Source organism: Hypanus sabinus, chromosome 7 (assembly GCF_030144855.1).
Source record: "Hypanus sabinus isolate sHypSab1 chromosome 7, sHypSab1.hap1, whole genome shotgun sequence".
NCBI lineage: Eukaryota > Metazoa > Chordata > Chondrichthyes > Myliobatiformes > Dasyatidae > Hypanus > Hypanus sabinus.
This window is the reverse complement of record NC_082712.1, coordinates 119,170-136,625: the sequence shown is the minus strand read 5'-3', so window position 1 is coordinate 136,625 and position 17,456 is coordinate 119,170.

Here is a 17,456-nt window from a genome sequence, read left to right as displayed (position 1 = left end):
GGATATGCATCTGTTTTCGTCACAGCATTCGCCTTCCTGTAGTCTGTACAAAACCGAATACCACCGTCTGACTTGGGCAACATAAGACAAGGTGAACTCCAATTCGTGTTAGAAGGTTGAATAATATTAATCTCTAACATATACTTATCTTCTTTCTCAGCAAGTTCACATTTTTCCATGTTCATCCTCTATGGATGTTGCTTTATGGGTTTGGCATCTCCAACATCTACATCATGTGAAGCTACTGTGGTTATTCTAGGAACGTATGGAAATACATCCTTATACTTAAAAATTAATTGCTTCATTTGATGTTACTGCTCTGGCTGTAAAGGTGCTATCAATATTTTCCAGAATGGTTGAGTTTGGTAATCTGACAGAAACAATGTTGGGTTTAGAATAAGATTCAGATGAATCATGCATTATGTTCCTAGTGAGATCAGACCCATTATTATTGACCACAACAGTCACAGTTGCAGACTGTTTCTCATCATATGTTTTTATCATATTTATGTGGCTAATTTGTGTTGGTTTTCTACGATCTGGAGTTTTTATCACATATTGCTGCAGGATTGGTGTATTGCTCACGTGGTTCCATTGTTTAAAAAGGGTAAACCTAGCAATTATAGGGAGGTCAGTTTGACGTCAGTGGTGGGTAAATTAATGGAACGTATTCTTAGCGATGGTATATATAATTATCCGGATAGACAGGGTCTGATTAGGAACAGTCAACAGGGATTTGTGTGTGGAAGGTCATGTTTGACAAATCTTATTGAATTTTTTGAAGCGGTTACGAGGAAAGTTGACGAGGGTAAAGCAGTGGATGTTGTCTGTATGGACTTCAGTAAGGCCTTTGACAAGGTTCCACATGGAAGGTTAGTTAGGAAGGTTCAATCATTAGGTATTAATATTGAAGTAGAAAATGGATTCAACAGTGGCTGGATGGGAGATGCCAGAGAGCAGTGGTGGATAACTGTTTGTCAGGTTGGAGGCCGGTGACTAGTGGTGTGCATCAGGGATCTGTACTGGGTCCAATGTTGTTTGTCATTTACATTAATGATCTGGATGATGGGGTGGTAAATTGGATTAGTAAGTATGCAGATGATACTAAAGTAGGTGGTGTTGTGGATAATAGACAATAGACAATAGACAGTAGGTGCAGGAGTAGGCCATTCGGCCCTTCTATCCAGCACCGCCATTCACTGTGATCATGGCTGATCATACACAATCAGTACCCCATTCCTGCCCTCTCCCCATATCCCTTGACCCCGCTATCTATAAGAGCTCTATCTAACTCTCTCTTGAATGCATCCAGAGACTTGGCCTCCACTAACTTCTGGGGCAGAGCATTCCACATATCCACCACTGTCTGGGTGAAAAGGTTTTTCCGCATCTCTGTTCTAAATGTCCTACCCCTTATTCTTAAACTGCCTCTAGTTCTGGACTCACCCATCAGCGGGAACATGCTTCCTGCCTCCAGTGTGTCCAATCCCTTAATAATCTTATATGTTTCAATCAGATCCCCTCTCATCCTAAATTCCAGTGTATACAAGCCTAGTCGCTGCAATCGTTCAACATATGACAGTCCTGCCATTCTGGGAATTAACCTTGTGAACCTACGCTGCACTCGCTCAATAACAAGAATGTCCTTCTTCAAATTTGGAGACCAAAACTGCACATAATACTCCAGGTGTGGTCTCACCAGGGCCCTGTACAGCTGCAGAAGGACCTCTTTACTCCTGTACTCAATTCCTCTTGTTATAAAAGCCAGCATGCCATTAGATTACTTCACTGCCTGCTGTACCTACATGCTTGCTTTCATTGACTGATGTACAAGAACACCTAGATCTCGTTGTACTTCCCCTTTTCCTAACTTGACTCAATTTAGATAGTAATCTGCTTTCCTGTTCTTGCCACCAAAGTAGATAACCTCACATTTATCCACATTAAACTGCACCTGCCATACATTTGCCCACTCACCCAACCTGTCCAAGTCACCCTGCGTTCTCATAACATCCTCCTGACATTTCACACTGCCACCCAGCTTTGTGCCATCATCAAATTTGCTAATGTTACTTTTAATCCCTTCATCTAAATCATTAATGTATATTGTAAACAGCTGCGGTCCCAGCACCGAACCTTGCGGTACCCCACTGGTCACAGCCTGCCATGCCGAAAGGGACCTGTTAATCACAACTCTTTGTTTCCTGTCAGCCAGCCAATTTTCAATCCATGTCAGTACTCTGCCCCCAATACCATGTGCCCTAATTTTGCCCACTAATCTTCAATGTGGGATTTTATCAAAAGCTTTCTGAAAGTCCAGGTACACTACATCCACTGGCACTCCCTTGTCCATTTTCATAGTAATATCCTCAAAAAACTCCAGAAGATTAGTCAAGCATGATTTTCCCTTCATAAATCCATGCTGACTTGGACTGATCCTTCTACTGCTATCCAAATGTGTCATAATTTCCTCTTTTATAATTGACTCCAGCATCTTTCCCACCACTGACGTCAGGCTAACCGGTCTATAATTCCCTGTTTTTTCTCTCCCTCCTTTCTTGAAAAGTGGGACAACATTAGCCACCCTCCAGTCAGCAGGAACTGTTCCTGAATCAATAGAACATTGGAAAATGATTACCAATGCGTCCATGATTTCTCGAGCCACCTCTTCAAGTACCCTGGGATGCAGACCATCAGGTCCCAGGGACCTGATGAAGTAGGTTTTCAAAGTAATGAAGTAGGTTTTCAAAGCTTGCAGAGAGATTTAGGCCAGTTAGAAGAGTGGGCTGAATGATGGCAGATGGAGTTTAATGCTGATAAGTGTGAGGTGCTACATTTTGGTAGGAATAATCCAAATAGGACATACATGGTAAATGGTAGGGCATTGAAGAATGCAGTAGAACAGAGTGATCTAGGAATAATGGTGCATAGTTCCCTGAAGGTGGAATCTCATGTGGATAGGGTGGTGAAGAAAGCTTTTGGTATGCTGGTCTTTATAAATCAGAGCATTGAGTATAGGAGTTAGGATGTAATGTTAAAATTGTACAAGGCATTGGTAAGGCCAAATTTAGAGTATTGTGTACAGTCTGGTCACCAAATTATAGGAAAGGTGTCAACAAAATAGAGAGAGTACAGAGGAGATTTACTAGAATGTTACCTGGGTTTCAGCACCTAAGTTACAGAGAAAGGTTGAACAAGTTAGGCCTTTATTCTTTGGAGCTAGATTGTTGAGGGGGACTTGATAGAGGTATTTAAAATTATGAGGGGGATAGATAGAGTTGATGTGGATAGGCTTTTTCCATTGAGATTAGGGGAGATTCAAACAAGAGGACATGTGTTGAGAGTTAGGGGGCAAAAGTTTAAGGGTAACACGAGGGGGAATTTCTTTACTCAGAGAGTGGTAGCTGTGTGGAACGAGCTTCCAGTAGAAGTGGTAGAGGCAGGTCCGGTATTGTCATTTAAAGTAAAATTGGATAGGTATATGGACAGGAAAAGAATGGAGGGTTATGGACTGAGTGCGGGTCAGTGGGACTAGGTGAGAGTAAGCGTTCAGCACAGACTAAAAGGGCCGAGATGGCCTGTTTCCGTGCTGAAATTGTTATATAGTTATATAAGCTTTGAAAACTTAAATCATTATCCACAACGCCACCTACCTTAGTATCATCTGCATACTTACTAATCCAATTTACCACCCCATCATCCAGATCATTAATGTATATGATAAACAACATTGGACCCAGTACAGTACAGTAGAGGCACACCACTAGTAACCGGCCTCCAACCTGACAAACAGTTATCCACCACTACTCTCTGGCATCTCCCATCCAGCCACTGTTGAATCCATTTTACTTCTTCAATATTAATACCTAATGATTGAACCTTCCTAACTAACCTTCCATGTGGAACCTTGTCAAAGACCTTACTGAAGTCCATATAGATAGCATCCACTGCTTCACCCTTGTCAACTTTCCTAGTAACCTCTTCAAAAAATTCAATAAGATTTGACAAAAACATGACCTTCCACGTATAAAACCATGTTGACTGTTCCTAATCAGACCCTGTTTATCCAGATAATTATATATACCATCTCTGAGAATACTTTCCATTAATTTACTCACCACTGACATCAAACTGACAGGCCTATAATTGCTAGGTTTACTTGTAGAATCCTTTTTAAACAATGGAACCACATGAGCAATATGCCAGTCCTCCGGCACCATCCCATTTCTAATGACATTTGAAATATTTCTGTCAGAGCCCCTGCTATTTCGACACTGTTATGGATTCAGCAACAATAAATATATGAGTGAGGCAGGGGTTTTTATAACAAATAACAGAAGTAAGCAAACCACTCACATAACCAGAAATCAGCTGCTGTGCGGCAGCTTAAACAGTTCTTAAAGCAATGAAGCTTAAATAGTTTTTAAAGCGATGTTGCAAAAACAGTTCTTCAAAGTAGTATTGCAGAAGTTCAAAATGTTTACAGTCCGTTTAAGGGAGAGACTTTTTAAGATGATTTAAATTCTCTTTCACGTCGTGTTGCTGCGATTCCCTGTCGAACTACTTTTCCCATGAAGAATTTACGAAGATAAAAAATGACCGGCTTAAAGGCACTGACCTTTCCTTTACAAAACTGTACCCCAATCCTTTCTGCTATTCACAGGGATTAACACGGGGACAGTCAACGAATTCCTTCCGAATGAGGATCAAACAAGATCAAACCTGTTTCACCATCAAAATCGACTTTCCTCGATCTTTTAACTCCTGAACTCCGATCTTCACTCTCCACTGATTTTTAACTAGCAGTGTTATAAAGAAACTGCTGGCAATAACCTTTTAAACTTTAGGCATTAAATAAAACTCCATCTTTCAACTAAACTGTGTCATAACATTAACTCACGCAGTGGCATGAAGTCAACATGACAAATCCAGCCACGAACTGCCCCTCCTCACAGGGAGGGGTCCTCCTTTTATACCCTGTAAAAAAAAACCTGTCACTTAACCTCTATTGGCGGGAAAATGACGTCACTCCACCATCACAAGACCATTACCTCAAGTCCAGTATAGCTTCAACACCTGTCATGTGACAAGTACACCACTGTCACGGGTACGTAACAACACTAACTTCCCTCAAGGTCCTAGGGATAATCCTGTCAGGACCCAGAGATTTATCCACTTTTATATTCCTTAAAAGCGCCAGTACTTCATCTTCTTTAATCATCATAGTTTGCATAACTTCCCTACTTGTTTCCCTTACCTTACACAAATCAATATCCTATTCCTTAGTGAATACCGAAGAAAAGAAATTGTTCAAAATCTTCCCCATCTCTTTTGGCTCCACACATAGCTGTCCACTCTGATTCTCTAAGGGACCAATTTTATCCATCATTATCCTTTTGCTATTAATATAGCTGTAGAAACCCTTCAGATTTATTTTCACCTTACTTGCTAAAGCAATCTTGTATCTTCTTTTAGTTTTTCTAATTTCTTTCTTAGGATTCTTTTTACATTCTTTATATTTCTCGAGCACCTCATTTACTCCTATATTTATTGTAGATAACTCTCTTTTTCCTAACTAAGTTTCCAATATCCCTTGAAAACCGTGGCTCTCTCAAACTTTTAACCTTTCCTTTCAACCTAACAGGAACCTAAAGATTTTGTACACTCAAAATTTCTCCTTTAAATTACCTCCTTTTCTCTATTACATCCTTCCCATAAAACAAATTGTCCCAATCCACTCCTTCTAAATCCTTTCGCATCTCCTCAAAGTTAGCCTTCTCCAATCAAAACGCTGGGTCCAGTCCTATCCTTCTCCATAATTATATTGAAACTAATGGCATTGTGATTGCTGGACCCAAGGTGCTCACCAACACATACCTCTGTCACCTGACCTATCTCATTCCCTAACAGGAGATCCAATACTGCCCCTTCTCTAGTTGGTACCTCTATGCATTTTCTGCAAAAAACTATCCTGCACACATTTTACAAACTCCAAGCCATCCAGCCCTTTTACAATATGGGCTTCCCAGTCTATGTGTGGAAAATTAAAATCTCCCACAATCATAACCCTGTGGTTACTACAATTATCTGCTATTTCCTTACAAATTTGCTCCTGTAATTCTTGCTCCCCATTAGTTGGTCTATAATACACCCCTATAAGTGTTACTAGCCAATCACACCTGTCTTGCAACCATGTTTCACTAATAGCTACAACATCATATTTCCAGTATCAATCCATGCTCTAAGCTCATCCACCTTTCTTACAACGCTCTTCACATTAAAATAAATGCATTTAAGAAATTCACCACCTCTTCCTCTCTGTTTATCTCTAACAGTGCAAACAACTTTACTATCTTATTTTTTTCCTTCTCCCATACATCTGTTCCTACACTTTGGTTCCCCTCCCCCTTGTATCTAGTTTAAATCCACTGGAGCCTCTCTAGCAAACCTACCTGCAAGAATATTTGTCCCCCTCCAGTTCAGATGTACACTGTCCTGCCAGAACAGGTCCTACCTTCCCTGGAAAACTGCCCAATTAGCTATTAATCTGAAGTCCTCCCTCCTGCACCATGTCTTCAGGCACATGGTGATCTGCTCTATCTTACTATTTCTAAACCCGGCTGCGCGTGGTACTGGTAGTAATCCTGAGATTGCTATCCTGGAGGTCCTGTACTTTAACTTGGCACCGAACTCCCTAAACTCACCTTTCAGGACCTCCTCACTCTTCCTACTCACGTCATTGGTCCCTACATGGACCACGACATCCGGCTGCTCACCCTCCCTCTTGAGAATACTGAGAACTCGATCCAAGATATCGCGGACCCTGGCACCAGGGAGGCAACAGACCATCCGGGATTCTCCATCTCTTCCACAGAACTTCCTATCTATCCCCTTCACTATCGAATCCCCTATCACTACTGCTCCCTCTTTTCCCTCCTTCCCTTCTGAGCTGAGGTTCCAGACTCAGTGCCAGAGATGCAACCACTGCAACTTGTCACTGGTAGGTCGTCCCCATCAACAGTATCCAAAATGATATACTTGTTATTGATGGGAACGGGCACAGAGGTGGTCTGCTCATTCTGTCTATTCCCCTTCCCTCTCCTGACAGTCACCCAGCTACCTGTCTCCTGACTCTTAGGGGTGACTATCTCCCTGTAACTCCTGTCTATTTCTGCCTCTGCCTCCCAAATGATCCGAAGTTCATCCAGCTCCAGCTCCCATTCCCTAACATGGTTTGTCAGGAGCTGCACCTTTTGCACCTTTTAATTTTCTGTTATGCATTTCCCTGAGAGCATCTGTTCCCAATTTATGCTTTGAAGTTCCTGCCTAATAGCTTCATATTTCCCCTTACTCCAATTAAACACTTTCCTAACTTATCTGTTCCTGTCCCTCTCCAATGAGATAGGAGATAGAATTGTGATCACTACCTCCAAAAATCTCTCTCACTGAGAGATCTGACAGGCTTGAGGGGCCAATTGGCCTACTCCTGCTCCTATCTCTTATGTTGACACCTGACCAGGTTCATTTCCCAGTACCTGATCAAGTACAGACTCTCCTCATGTATTTTTATTTACATATTGTGTCAAGAAACTTTTCTGAACACACCTAACATCATTGAATCCTCTTGCTTTATGGATATGCCAATCAATATTTGGGAAATTAAAATCTCCCAGCACGACAACCCTGTTATTGTTCCACCTTTCTAGAATCTGTCTCCCCATCTGCCCCTCGAAGCCCCTGTTACTATTGGGTGGCCTATAAAATATACCCAGTATATTTGCAGGTGATATCGTTTGTGTGACACCTTTCTGTTCCTAACTTCCACCCACAGAGACTCTGTAGACTATCCCTCCATGACTTCCTCCTTTTCTGCAGCTGCAACACTAACTCTGATCAACTTTTTTACCTCCCTCCCTGTCCTTTCTGAAACATCTAAAGCCTGACACTCTATGTAACCATTCCTTCCCCTGAGCCATCCATCTCTCTATTGGCCACAACATCATAGCTGTAAGTATTGATCCACGCTCTAAGCTCATCCACTTTGTTCATAATACTCCTTGTATTAAAATAGACACAGCTCAACCCATCATGTTTTGTGTAAATTCAAATTTAGACCTGATTTTCAGCATCTCATGATTTTAATTTGTTTAATGTTTTGAAGTTATAAAATATAACAGTTTCCTTTAAACAGTTCACCTCTCACATTTAACCGATGAGGTCTAGTAGCCTAACGCAACCTCAGTGGAAAGAGAAACCTGTTTGCATTTACCCAATTATACCCCTAGTTGTATACCTCCCTCAACTCTACCCACATTCTTCTAAGTTTTAGTTCTAAGTTCAAGTAAATATAGTTCTAACCTATTCCATTTTTTCTTATAACTCTGGCCCTCCAGTTTCAGCAACGCCTTTGTAAAATTTCTCTGTATTCTTTCAAACTTATTTACATCTTTCCTATAGGTAGGAGACCAAAATTGCAGACAACACTCCACAGTAGGTCTCACAAATTTATTCAACTTCAACATAACATGCTAACTCCTGTACTCAATACTTTGATCTCTGAAGGCCTTCATGCGAAAAGCTTTGTACATGTGACACCACTGCCAATGAATTATAGATCTGCATTCTTATGTCCCATTGTTCTACCACACTCCTCAGTGCCCTACCATTCACATTGTAAGACCTACAGTTTAGTCACCCAAACTGCAATACCACAAACTTGTCATCATTAAATTACATCTGCCATTTTTAAAAAACTCTTTTCCCCAACAGATCTGGAACCTGCTCTGAACGTTGATGGTCTTTCTTGCTGTCCACTGCACACAAACTCGATATCATCTGTAAATCTGCTGATCCAATACACCATATTAGTAGCAAGGTTGTTGACATAGATCACTAACAACAATGAACCCAGCATCGATCCCTGCCGCACTCCTCTAGTCACACGTAGTCAGAGAGGCAACAATCTACTACCATGCAATGGTATCTCCCATAAAATCAAGCACTATTCCAATGTTCCACCTAATTTTCCATGCCAAGGGATTGAGTCTCCTTGACCAACCTGTCATGAGGGAACTTGTCAAATGCCTTGCTGAAGACCACATAAACAACATTCATCAACTTTCCTAGTAACATCTTCGAAAACTAGTAGGGATGGGCAATAAAGGCTGGTTTAGCTGGCAGTCCCCACATCACGTAAATGAATAAATAAAAAAGCAAACAAACAGAAAAATATATAATTCTGGCTAGATATGGCCTACAGGAATGAAGTTTTTCTGACCGTACAAATCAATCCCTGTCCATTTAAATACTCAGATATCTGGTCTCTGAAATTAAATTCCAATACATTTCTAACTACTGGTGGCAGGTTCACTGGCCTATAATTCCCAGTTATATTCTGAAACTCCCTTTTTGCTGAGTGTCTCTCGCTAAGAGCCAATGGACTCAGCGGTGAGAAACCTACCTTACTCAAGCTTCGAATGTCTCGGGTGTATATGACTTAGGCCCCTCATTATCCATAAGGTTGAGATGTCTCGCCCATCCAGACCCCGATTTGTTTGAATGCTGGGTGACTTACTGCCCCTGACAATTGCCCTCGGCAAGAAATAACAGATCGTACACTGCATACAATTATTAAGAAGTATCATTAGGAATGTTCACTTAGTGTTCAGCTGAGAAGATCATCGGGGTCTCTCTTCCCGCCATCATGGACATTTACACTACACACTGCATCTGCAAAGGAAACAGCATTATGAAGGACCCCATGCACCCCTTATACAATCTCTTCTCCCTCCTGCCATCTGGGAAAAGGCTCCGAAGCATTCTGGCTGTCACGACCAGACTATATAACAGTTTCTTCCCCCAAGCTATCAGACTCCTCAATACCCAAAGTCTGGGCTGACACCTTGCCCTACTGTCCTGTTTATTATTTATTGTAATGCCTGCACTGTTTTTGTGCACTTTATGCAGTCCAGTGTAGGTTTGTAGTCTAGTGTAGCTTTCTCTGTGTTGTTTTTTTTTAATTACGTAGTTCAGTCTAGTTTTTTTTGTACTGTGTCATGTAAACCATGGTCCTGAAAAACGTTGTCTCATTTTTACTATGCACTGTACCAGCAGTTATGGTCAAAATGACAATAAAAGTTGACTTGACTTGACTTGACTTAAGCAAACAGTTATTGAAGGAAAGAAAGAAAAAAAAAACAAAAATGGCCTATTATACTTAAACAGTCACATGTGCACGCTGGAGCTCAAATCTTGAACTTGTCTGTAACTCAAGTGCTGGGGACTCGATCTGTGAGAAAACACACACCACCTTCCGAAGGTCATTTGAAATCCACCTTGAACAAGGTTGTTATTGGTCCTTCCTCCTCGAAGTCACTCATCTGGCTCAAGCACCTTGTGCAACAAGGAAGCCAAAGCTAGTGGGAAGATAGATGATTGGAAATCTTTTAAAAACATGCAGAAGAAAACTAAAAAGGTCATTTGGAAGGAAAAGATGAATTATGAAAGGAAGCTGGCGACTAATCTCAAAGAAGATACTAAAAGCTTTTTTAAGTATACAAAGGGTAAAAGAGAGTTGAGGGAAGATATAGGACCAATAGAAAATGACGCTGGAGATATTGTAATGAGAGATGCAGAGATGGCAGAGGAACTGAATGCATATTTTGCATCAGTATTCACAGTAGAAAATATCTGCAGTATACCGGACATTCAAGAGTGTCAGGGAAGTGAAGTATGTGCAGTGAAAGTTATGACTGAGAAGGTGCTCAGGAATCTTAATGGTCTGAGGGTGGATAAATCTCATGGACCTGATGGAATACACCCACGGGTGATGAAGGAAGTAGTTGGAGAGATTATGGAGGCATTAACAATAATCTTTCAAGAATCGATAGACCTGTTAGTCTGACATCAGTGGTTGGGAAGTTGTTGGAAGCGATTGTTAGGGATGAGATTACAGAGTACCTGGAGGCACATGACAAGATAGGGCAAAGCCAACATGGTTTCCTGAAAAGAAAATCCTGCCTGACTAACCTACTGCAATTTTTTGAGGAAATTCTAAGCAGGGTAGACAAAGGAGATATGGTAGAGATGGTGTACTTGGATTTTCAGAAGGCCTTTGACATGGTGTCACACATGAGGCTGCTTAGCAAGATAAGAGCCCATGGAGTTACAGAGAAGTTACTGGCATGAGCTTTGGCTGATCGATAGAAAACAGAGAGTGGGAATAATGGGATCCTATTCTGGCTGGCTGCTGGTTACCAGTGGAGTTCCACAGGGGTCAGTGTGCTTTACAACATTCTCCTACATACGATGCTACAGGCTTGATACATTTTCCATTTCTTCAAAGCAAACCAAGTAGAACAGTGGTACAGGGTTACCTCTTTAAACTGTGGGGTTAGTTCAAGGATCCTAATTTTCAGGAGTATTTTCAGTATGGACATGGAACGTTAGGATTACGTGTTCCATTTCCAGCGGATGCAAAGAGTGAAATTAACCCCTACCTACTTATTGTGATGGAGTATCAGGGTCATGTGTTTCGGAAGTGATACATTGATTATCAGTAAGTACATGAACCATTTATTACAGACAAACAGTAAAACTTCCGACTAAACATCTGTGTCAGTAAAGTACTCATCTAAGAGATGCTAAGTTACAAAAACCAGTAACACTTCCAACTCAACGGGTACTTTGGTAACTCTCCCTAAGTTACACAACTACAAAACTAAACATTCAATAAACTGATAATCAGCTAAGTGTTGCGCATGGGCCCTCCTATATCTGCAGCACTGTTTTCCAGTGGTTTCCTCAGCACTAGCCATGATATCAGTGTGCAGAGTAGCTGGATACAAAGCAATAGCCAGGAAGTCTCTCACACGTGCTATTCTTATACCCCTGAGGAGGCCACAACTGGACACTAGTGCCGTGAAACATAAGGCAACCAGAAAAAGAGCTGCTACATCTTCGAATGTGCTAGTCAAAGACTGGCTCAGTGGAAGCATCTTTTGTTTGTGACCACACTAACCCGTCACTCATATTGTCACGTACAGCGAGTCTTGCACTTGTCCACCAAAATGTCCAAGATGTTCGTCCAGGTAAAACAATTCCAATTGGGATTCTAATTTACTAAGCAAAAGCAAGGTATTATCGTCAAACAGGGTATATGCAGGGATTAGGCACCAGGTAAACTGGGCATTTGTATATTTGTAAGGCGACAAGTTTTGGGTTGAATATTAACGTTGTTTCTTGACCTACAAAAAAAGCAAGCACGTGTACACATCAGCAGAAAGAATACTACACAGTCCTGTCATTCAGTATGATATGGCTGATTTATTTTTTCTTAACAACTTAACTTCCCCTTCCTGATGATTAATTTAAGATACATTTCCCCTAACGAATTCCTCAGTGGAGATATACAAAAATCTGTGAGTGAATTGTGTGAGTGAATAACTCGATTATTTCAAACTATGCCGTGGATTTTGAAATTCTCCACCATCACGTGGCGTCATCAGACACTGGAGTTCTGATCATGTTTATTACTTGTAATGAATGTGGGTAAAATTACAACCCTGATGGGACTCGAACTTACAACTTTTGTATTTTTGTACTTAATTACTCATCAGTAGTTGACGAGCAGACTGCCCATAGCACAATAGAAATGACATTTACGTTCTCTCGGGAAAAAACATAATGAAGTTACTCAAGAGAAAATTGCAATTAATCAGAAACAAAGTCTTGTCGGATTTCTTCATTCCTTCATTGAAGAAAGGACACAACTAACGATACTGTTTTCATCCTGCTGCAGCATCGAATCCTCAAGAACGTTTCACAATCAACGAGGCGGCAGATATCGCAACACCATTTTCCAGTATTATCAGAAAAAAAGTCACGATGAAAATCTTCAGAATTGCCGTTCCGTGGATGAGCCTGTGAGCAGTTACCAGAGCATGGGAGAGGGATAGGAACAGACAAGCTAGGAAAGCTTGTAATTGGAGTAAGGGGAAATATGAGGATATCAGGCAGGAACTTGGAAGCATAAAATGGAAACAAATGTTCTCAGGGAAATGTACGGAAGAAATGCGGCAAATGTTCAGAGTATATTTGTGCGGAGTTCCAATGACGCAGTGAAAGGATGGTAGGGTACAGGAACTGAGCTGTACAAACGCTGTTGTAAATCTAGGCAAGAAGAAAAGAAGAGCTTATGAAAGGTTCAAAAAGCTAGGTAATGATAGAGATCTAGAAGATTATAAGGCTGGCAGGAAGGAGCTCAAGAAAGAAATTAGGAGAACCAGAAGGGGCCAGGGGAAGTCTTTGGCGGATAGGATTAAGGGAAACCCCAAAACATTTGTATTGGAGGGGGTCGTGACTGTCACGTAACAGCACTGCCCATTACCTGGTTGAAAGACACGGTACCTGCCAATCAAGGTTTGACCCCTCCTTGTCCACCTAACCATTGGCCCCTTTAATTAGCCTTGTACTTGGCCTGGGGCAATTGGCCTTTGTAATCAGCTTAACTCTGCTGGCACCAAGCCATTGGCCTTCCTGTGAATTACCTGGGTGGAACTCTCCAGCCCTGCTACACTATAAAGGGTGCCATATGTGATGGACCCTTTCTCTTTGCCTTCCGAGGGATCACCCTGCTTTACTCCAGGCTGAGAATCGTGGAACAGCGCTGGAGAAACTGTTGGTGAGCATGAAATAGGGTTGGGAGCGTTGGTTATTATCCCTCAAGGCAGACATCCATGCCTGCACAGAATCAAAGGTGTGTGTGTGTGTGTACTTTCTTCCCATGTGATTTTCCCACGTTCGATAGTAATTGTCCTCGTGTGTTTTATTGCCGATCCGACTGCAGCAAATTGTGCGCGTGTGCGTGTTGCTTCTGTTGCCATTTTTCCACGTTTGCCTTCTGTAAATAAAATCCTTTACTACCAAGGATGCGTGTCCGGAATCCTTGTCCTTGCGACCTTTCGAATCTGTTTCCTCACTTACAACAACTGGTGTTGTGAGCAGGGTCTTGGGTATCTTGGCTGGACGCAGATGTGGGAAAATGTTCTGGAACAGGGGAAAAAAGCCAGTGCAGGCACCAAGGATAGGATTCCCGGGCAGACAGACGAGAGAGAGGGATTTCAGCGCTTGGCCAGCCTGCTGGCGTACCACGGTAAATCGGTGGACTGATCCGAGCAGTTGGACCCACGTGGCAAGAAACTGGGGCACCACATTTAAAAAAAAGCCAAGGGAAGTCAAAGGGGTGCCTTTTTGGCTGCTCATGTCCCTCAGATGCCAGGTTAGGGTTTCCAGCCAGATCCAGCATTTATGCGACCAGAAAGACAGGGAGTAGAAAAGCCCTGGCAGCGCTGCTCCACGCTGCAGGAGGCAGTAGAAGCTGCCCCAGACTCGAGCAAACGATCTCGAGGTAAGGGGGACTGAAGTCGCCTGCAGGCTAATACAGCTGCAGCAGGCACAGGCAGCCGCCGGTCTGGCTAGCAGCCGGACCGCTAGAAATTCAAGCCCTGGACCAACGTGGTGATAAGCCAGACACTTGGCTGGGGGACAGGGATATATGGCTAAACAGTGACGAAGAGGGGGTGCCCGAGGAGCCTAGGCCCCACAACCACCCTACCCCCTATACACCCGAACCCCTGCATGCTCGACCCATCACCACGCGGTTCCAGGTCCACTGCAGGGAGGTGGAGAATGAGGCATGCCAGTTGTCTCTTCAAGACCACCGAGACCCGGGATTTCTCCCCAAAGGAGCTGACCCAGCTGGTGGATCGGTACCACCAACGGCCGGGTGAGAACCTGGTCACATGGCTGCTCCTGCTGTGGGATGAGGGGCCTCCAACTTGAGCCTCTCTCGTCAAGTGGCGAGCGCGCTGTGGAGCCTCTCTGAGCAACAAAGTATCTCATTTTCATTTTAAAAATCATGTTATTAATTATTATTGAAGATTAACAAAAAAGATACATTAATCAATGTCATTATATACAATAAAGAATTAAATTAGCAAATAACTGATTAACAAAGCTAAGCAATATATCAATAATAATAAGAGAAAATAAAGTGTTAAGAATATTTTTTGAAAGAAAAAGAAGGAAAAAAGAACCCCTACTAACTAAAAAAAAACAAACAAAAAATACCCATTGGGAGCACAACCCTGGAGCGAGACATCATACAAGCTTCCATAGAAAAAAAAATCAATCTGCCAACTCAAATCCACTTTAAAAAATGGAAGGAAACTATATTAATTAACTCAAATCAAATGATAGTAACGGGCGAACGAACCCCACCTTTTCTTAAAATCAAATTGAGGATCGAAAGTTCGACTTCTGATTTTCTCCAAACGAAGGCATAACATCTGAGAGAACCATTGTATCAATGTAGGAGCAGAAACATCTTTCCAATTTCAACAAAATAGCCCTTCTGGCCAATAATGTAACAAATGCAATTACATGTTGGTCTGATGGAGAAATACCATGAATATATTGGGGGACTATACCAAATAAAACTGTCAATTTATTAGGTTGTAAGTTAATCTTTAAAACTTTAGAAATTGTAGAGAAAATAGACTTCCAAAAATGTTTCCGTACAGAACATGACCAAAACATATGTGTTGATGTAGCTGTCTCAGTTTTACAGCTATCACACTGACTATCAACATTAGAAAAGATTTTAGACAGTATCTTCTTTGTCAAATAGTAACGATGTACAATTTTAAATTGAATTAGAGAGTGATTGGCACAGATTGAATAAGAATTAACTGACTTCAAAATCCACAACCAGTCTTCTGCTATCAGGGTCATGTTAAGCTCTGTCTCCCAATCTTGCTTAATCTTAAGTGAAGAGTAATTGTGCTGTTGTAACAATAAATTATAAAATTTCCTAATAAAAACCTTCACTAAAGGATTAATTTTAAAAATAATATCTAACAGGTCAGAATCTTGTACGTATGGAAAATTACTTAAGTATTTTTGTCAGAAGTGTCTGACCTGAAGATATTGCAAAATGTGAATATAAGAGAGTATTTAGTTACTAATTTCTCAAAAGACATCAATCGGCTATCCTGGAACAGATCCATGAAGGAATAACCCCCTTTATTCCTCCAAAATAAAAGGTAGGATCACTTAATGCAGTTTTAAATTAAACTAAAAAGTTTAATTTTTTTAAGATTAAGAAAGTTACGAAACTGGAACCAAATTCATAATGACTGCTTAATCACAGGATATAAATTTAAATTAGTAACTTCGGCCAGCTGTACAGGCAAAGAAGCTCCTAATAATGAGGTTAAGTGAAACTGTTTCACAGCATTCAATTCCAAATCAGCCCAAGGTGGTCGTTCATCTCTATCAGCCCAATATAACCAAAAACACATTATGTATATTGACAGTGCAATAACACATTCTTAATTTAGGCAAAGCAAGACCTCCATAAAGATAGATCTTATGAACAGTCCCATTTATGAAAATTCCATGAATATCTTTAGCTTCACGAAGTGCAATAGCCAAGGGTTCCAGCACCAAATTAAATAACAAAGGACTTAACAGACATCCTTGTCTTGTATCCCGTGAAAGCTGATAAAGAGATCTGCAATTGTTAGTAATAACAGTAGCAATAGGGCTTTTATACATCATTCTAATCTACCTATTAAAATTAATACCAAAGCCGAATTTCTCTAAAATACTAAATAAGTATTTCCATTCAATTCTGTCGAATGCCTTTTCAGCATCAAGAGAGACAATGCATTGGGGAGTCTTAGAAAAGGATGAATATATAACATTTAACAGTCTCTGAACATCAGAGAAAGAATAACGGCCCTTTACAAAACCTGTTTGGTCTTGAGAGATAATTTTAGCTAGAATATTCTCCAGCTGATTAGCCATTATTTTTGAGAGAATTTTAGCATCCACAATTTAATTAAAAAAAAGGTCTATATGAAGAACAGTCAGCAGAATCTTTATCTTTCTTAAGAATTAAAGAAATAACCATATAACAATTACAGCACGGAAACAGGCCATCTCGGCCCTTCTAGTCCATGCTGAACGCTTACTCTCACCTAGTTCCACTAGCCCGCACTCAGCCCATAACCCTCCATTCCTTTCCTGTCCATATACCTATCCAATTTTACTTTAAATGACAATATTGAACCTGCCTCTACCACTTCTACTGGAAGTTCGTTCCACAATGCTTCCACTATCTGAGTAAAGAAATTCCTCCTTGTGTTACCCTTAAACTTTTGCCCCCTAATAGAAGCTTCATAAAATATGGGAGGTAACTCTCCTATCAAAAAAGAATCTTTAAGCATTTCCAACATATATAGAGAGAGCAATTTTTCAAATTATTTATAAAATCCTACAGAATAACCATCTAGTCTGGGAGCTTTACCAGACTGCATTGAAAAATAGCTTTCTGAATTTCTCTTTCAGTAATAGGAGCATCAAGAGTTTGTTGACCTTCAACAGAAATTCGA